Source organism: Protomyctophum parallelum (assembly GCF_964188405.1).
Source record: "Protomyctophum parallelum genome assembly, chromosome: 17".
NCBI classification, from domain to species: Eukaryota; Metazoa; Chordata; class Actinopteri; order Myctophiformes; family Myctophidae; genus Protomyctophum; species Protomyctophum parallelum.
The window spans coordinates 33,759,800-33,765,799 of NC_139719.1; positions in this window are offsets into that span (position 1 = coordinate 33,759,800).

The following is a 6,000-nucleotide window of genomic DNA, read 5'->3' on the forward strand; positions in this document are numbered from 1 at the left end:
TACCTTTGGGGAAGGGGGTTGTTGTCCAGACAGGGCCGGGTCATGGGTTCATGTAGCATGCCAAAGTTTGTGCTATTGCCATTGAGAATGCATTGGGCGTTTAAGTTAAATAACTCAGAAACTATAAAACATTTCAAAGTAAAAAGTTCCAGCATGTGTCTCCACAGTAAGCTGAATTTTACAAAGTGTGAATGGAGTTTCTAGGTGAAAGTGATTTTTTTAAGTGCCACTATCTGCCTATAAATGTCTCAAATTTGAAAGCACTATATTTCTAAAACTATGAAACATTTCAAAGATTCCTTTTCAGGCACACATGTCCACCATAGGATGAACCTAAATAGGTTTGAATGGGGTTTCTAGGTGTAAGTATGTAGGACTAGTAGTGGGTGAAACGTTACAATGGTAATATGTTGTAAAACAATGAGTAATGGTAATATTTAGTGGTTTTCACTTTTACAAAAAAAAAATATATATATATAATATAATATAATAATTCTTCTTAACCGTGCACTTGTACGACAGCAAACCTATTCATGGGGAACATTCACCAAAAGCAGCTGATCTACAAGCTCACAAGCTGTCATGATGTTGTGCAGCCTATATATTTTGGTTATTTGATTTTATATAGTGCTTAAATTAGTCCTTTAATGCAGACCGATACAAATAAGGCAACATAAACCCATAATAATTGAATAAATCTGGAAAACATCATTGGTTTGTGATCAGTTTGACTGCTTAATGAACAGTAAAGACATCAGGATTAGGTTAAACCTGGCTGTTAGCCTGGTCCGGAGCAGGCTAAGTCCAAAGCATTAGTTTCCATGGTAATTTATGTAGCATCACTTTCATGAAACCGAATCAAGCCTCAACATATCCAGGTTAACTGGTTAAGTTAATCTGGCAAGATCAACCAGCTTTCATGAAACCGGTTAAGCACTGATCCAGGATATATTAAGCCAGGATATGTGTTAAAGCCCGGCTTAATCTCTAATCCAAGTTTCGTGAAATAGGCCCCAGTGCCTTGGTTTTTGTTTTGTTTTACGAGGTCCATTCGTTGAAATGTAAATTTTGCATTGCAACGGTAAAGTAATTTCACAATTGACATTGTAGGCAATAATTAATAACGGTATGGCACCAGGCCAAAGCCATGGGGATAGAGTATGTTTTGCACTCTGAGTGAGTGTGTGTGTGTGTGTGTGTGTGTGTGTGTGTGTGTGTGTGTGTGTGTGTGTGTCCGTCAGTTTGTTAACAGCTAATCTCCAGCACCATTAACCCGGTCGATGCCAAATTTTGCACACACACTCCCTGGATGCCAACGATGAACCTCTGTCCCAAATTTTCCAGAACGGCCTGTATAGCACCACACATTTTTGTATGCCCTCCGAGACTATGGACTATAGCCTTTCGCTTTTCCGCGATTTTACCTTTTTTCAAATCGTAAACAATGATGAAGAATCGCGCACTATAGCATGCCACTTAATGACCTTGGGGTCATCAAGGTCATTGATATTGATCAATGACCTTGAGCAGTATAAATGACCTTCAATAAGACTAGTAAATGACCTTGACCAGTATAAATGACCTTGACCAGTATAAATGACCGTGACCAGTATATGACTGACCAGTATAAATTACCTTCATGAGACTAGTAAATTACCTTGACCAGTATAAATGACCTTCATAAGACTAGTAAATGATCTTCACCAGTATAAATGACCTTGACCAGTATGCGGTCCGTGCCCATGGACTATAGCCTTTTGCTTTTCCTTGATTTTCACCTTTAAAAAATCCTCAACAATGATGAAGAATCGCACACTATAGCGCGCCGCTCAATGACCTGAGACCATGGACCAATGAATGAAATACAACACATTGAGCAGGGCACTGCAGGGAGTTGAACCCCGTTCCGGTAAACCAGAAGTCCGACACCAGTGCCTTAGTTTTTGTGTTGTTGTTCATTTAAAGGTCCAGGTGTGCATACGCATGTGCCCCTGTGTGTGTAGGTGCATGTGTGCATGTGTGTGCACGCTTCAATGACCACTGTTGGACCCAATGGCGATCAAGGACCTCAGGGAGCCACCCATAATTCACAACGGTCACAGCGAACTCTGTTGCATCACAACTGGTGGCCAACAGTCGTAACCAACACCGCCACGACCCACAGGAGAATACCATCGCACAGTGGTATCAGACCAACCACAATCAGCCAGCCCTCAAACCAAACCCTTCGACCTAGAAGAACTCAAAACTGCAATGGGAAAGTTGAAACCCGGAAAAGCAGCAGGGATTGATGACATACTGGCAGAAATTATACAGCACCTGGAACCTAACGCAAAGACCTGGCTCGTGGGGATGCTGAACACATGCATGGCACAGAAAACCATCCCTTCTGTCTGGAGAAAAGCCAAAGTGGTTGCAATCCCCAAACCTGGCAAAGACCCATCATCCTCAAAGAGCTACCGACCCATTTCCCTCCTCTGCATCACCTACAAGAGAGGCTGCTACTCCAACGCCTCATACCACTCATAGACACCAAGCTGACTAAAGACCAAGCTGGTTTCCGTCCCGTCCTGTGCTGGACAGAGCTCAACCTCACCCAACACATTGAGGATGGGTTTGAGGGAAAACAAATAACTGGAGCAGCAACTGGAGGGCGAAGCAAGCACGCAGGCAGCTTGTGCCTGCCTGCGTGCCTGCCTGCCTTCCTCATGTGGAAGCTGCATAGTTGAGTTTGTGTGTGTGTTTCTTTTTCTGTCTTTCTTTCTTAAGACGAAGATCAAGGTAGACGCCGTTGGAAGGCTCAACACAAGCCGATGCCCCTAGAGATCCATCCCAAAGCTTCCCTCAGGGAGTCCAGCAAGCCAGCTAGCCAGCAAGCCCGCCCAGTCAGCCAACGCAGCCAGCCAGCTCCGCCAGTCAGCCAGTGTAGAAAGTCAGGCTGCCAAGCCAGCGCACATCAGCCCTTGCAGTCAACCATTGTAGCCATACCAGCCTTGCTCAGTCAGCTCAGCCAGGCCTCTCTCGAGGCTGCCTGGCCCGGTCTGCCCCGCCCTGCCTTGCAGCAACAGAACCAGCCTTGCTGGCAAGCCAGCCAGCTCAGAATACGAGCTCAGCAAGCCAGCGCAGCTGGCAAGCACGCAGTTAGTCTAAACCAGTTTCAGACTGGCAGGCCAAGGCAGACAGACAGGAAGACCGAGGCGCCTAGGCAGGCAGACAGGCCAGGAAGGCAACAAAGTGCAGGCAGGGGGACTGTCCGGCCTAAGGCTGCGCTGCAAGGGTTGGAGCCTGGCCAGCTCCTGCTGGTCTAGACTGAGTGGCTGTGGCTGCACAGTAAGGCTGCGGTAACCTAGTCTGGGCTTGCTGCTGCACTGGCTTGCTCAGCTCGCATTCTGAGCTGGCTGGCTTTCCAGAAAGGCTGGTTCTGTTGCTGCAAGGCAGGGCAGGGCAGACCGGGCCAGGCAGACAGAGAGCCAGGCCTCAAGAGAGGCCTGGCTGAGCTGACTGAGCAAGGCTGGTATGGCTGCAATGGCTGACTGCAAGGGCTGATATGCTCTGGCTTGGCAGCCTGACTTTCTACACTGGCTGACTGGCGGAGCTGACTGGCTGCGTTGGCTGACTGGGCAGGCTTGCTGGCTAGCTGGCTTGCTGTGCTCCCTGAGGGAAGCTTTGGGATGGATCTCTAGGGGCATCGGCTAGTGTTGAGCCTTCCTATGGCGTCTACCTTGATCTCCGTCCTAAGAAAGAAAGACAGAAAAAGAAAGACACACAAACCCAACTATGCAGCTTCCACCTGAGGAACCGAGACGCGAGAAAAGAACTGAGCGTCACTTGGGATGGTCACAAACTCTCCAACCATACCCACCCCATGTATCTTGGAGTTACACTGGACAGGACACTCTTCTTCAAAAAACCACCTGGAGAACACAAAAGCCACGGTCAACACCCACAATAACATCCTGTGAAAACTAGTGAACTCCCAAGTGGGGCGCAGACCCACAAACAATCCGTGCAACTGCCATGGCCCTGTCTTTCTCTACAGCAGAGTATGCCTGCTCAAGCTGGAGCCGATCACGTCACACCAAATTGGTCGACACAGCCCTAAATGACACCTGTCGCATCATCACGGGATGGGTCAAGACAACACCTGTCCCGTCCGTGCCTTTATGCGCTAGCCGGCACCTCCCCCCGCACATCAGACGACTGTGTAACGCTCAAGATGAATGGAAAACACAGGAGATAGACAGTGAAGTCTGGAATGAAATGATAGAGAACACCTCACACACACAGTTTCCTTTCGTGGCCGTTTACATTCGAGGGTCGCCGGTCCTCTCGAACGGAACAGTTTAACGTCATGCCCAGGACGAAAAGATATAGAGAACACCATAATGACAAATAACAGCAGGAAGGCATGGGCCACAATCCACCGTCTTGTCGGTGGCGGTGTTGGTTACAACTGTTGGCCACCAGTTGTGACCAAGACCGCCACCAACCCACAGGAGAATACCATCGCACAGTGGTATCAGACCAACCACAATCAGCCAGCCTTCAAACCAAACCCTTCGACCTAGAATAACGTGAAACTGCAATGGGAAAGTTGAAACCCGGAAAAGCAGCAGGGATTGATGACCTACTAGCAGAAATGATACAGCACCTGGGACCTAACGGAAAGACCTGGCTTGTGGGGATGCTGAACACATGCATAGCACAGAAAACCATCCCTTCTGTCTGGAAAAAGGCCAAAGTGGTTGCAATCCCTAAACCTGGCAAAGACCCATTATCCCCAAAGAGCTACCGACCCATTTCCCTCCTCTGCATCACCTACAAGCCTATCCCGTCACACCAAATTGGTCGACACAGCCCTAAATGACACCTGTGGCATCATCATAGGATGCATCAAGACAACACCTGACCCTGTCCCAACACCTGTTTACATTCGAGGGTCGCCGGTCCTCTCGAACGGAACAGTTTAACGTCATGCCCAGGACGAAAAGATATAGAGAACACCAACATGACAAATAACAGCAGGAAGGCATGGGCCACAATCCACCGTCTTGGCAAAGACCACACCACCCATAATTCACAACGGTCACAGCAAACTCTATTGCATCACAACTGGTGTAGTTATTTGATGGAGCCCGCACACCACCAAAAAAAAGAAAAACAACATACTATAGTATGCCCTCCGTGACCATGGACTTTAGCCTTTCGCTTTTCTGCAATTTAACCTTTTTTCAAATCCTCAACAATGATGAAGAATCGCGCACTATAGCGTGCCACTTAATGACCTTGACCAATATCAATGACCTTGAGCAGTATAAATTACCTTCAATAAGACTAGTAAATGACCTTGACCAGTATAAATGACCTTGACAAGTACAAATGACCTTGACCAGTATAAATGACCTTCACCAGTAGAAATGACCGTGACCAGTATATGACTGTGACCAGTATAAATTACCTTCATGAGACTAGTAATTGACCTTGACCAGTATAAATGACCTTTAGAAGACTAGTAAATGATCTTCACCAGTATAAATGACCTTTAGAAGACTAGTAAATGATCTTCACCAGTATAAATGACCTTGACCAGTATGCGGTCCGTGACCATGGACTATAGCCTTTTGCTTTTCCTTGATTTTCACCTTTAAAAAATCCTCAACAATGATGAAGAATCGCACACTATAGCGCGCCGCTCAATGACCTGAGACCATGGACCAATGAATGAAATACAACACATTGAGCAGGGCACTGCAGGGAGTTGAACCCCGTTCCGGTAAACCAGAAGTCCGACACCAGTGCCTTAGTTTTTGTGTTGTTGTTCATTTAAAGGTCCAGGTGTGCATACGCATGTGCCCCTGTGTGTGTAGGTGCATGTGTGCATGTGTGTGCACGCTTCAATGACCACTGTTGGACCCAATGGCGATCAAGGACCTCAGGGAGCCACCCATAATTCACAACGGTCACAGCGAACTCTGTTGCATCACAACTGGTGGCCAACAG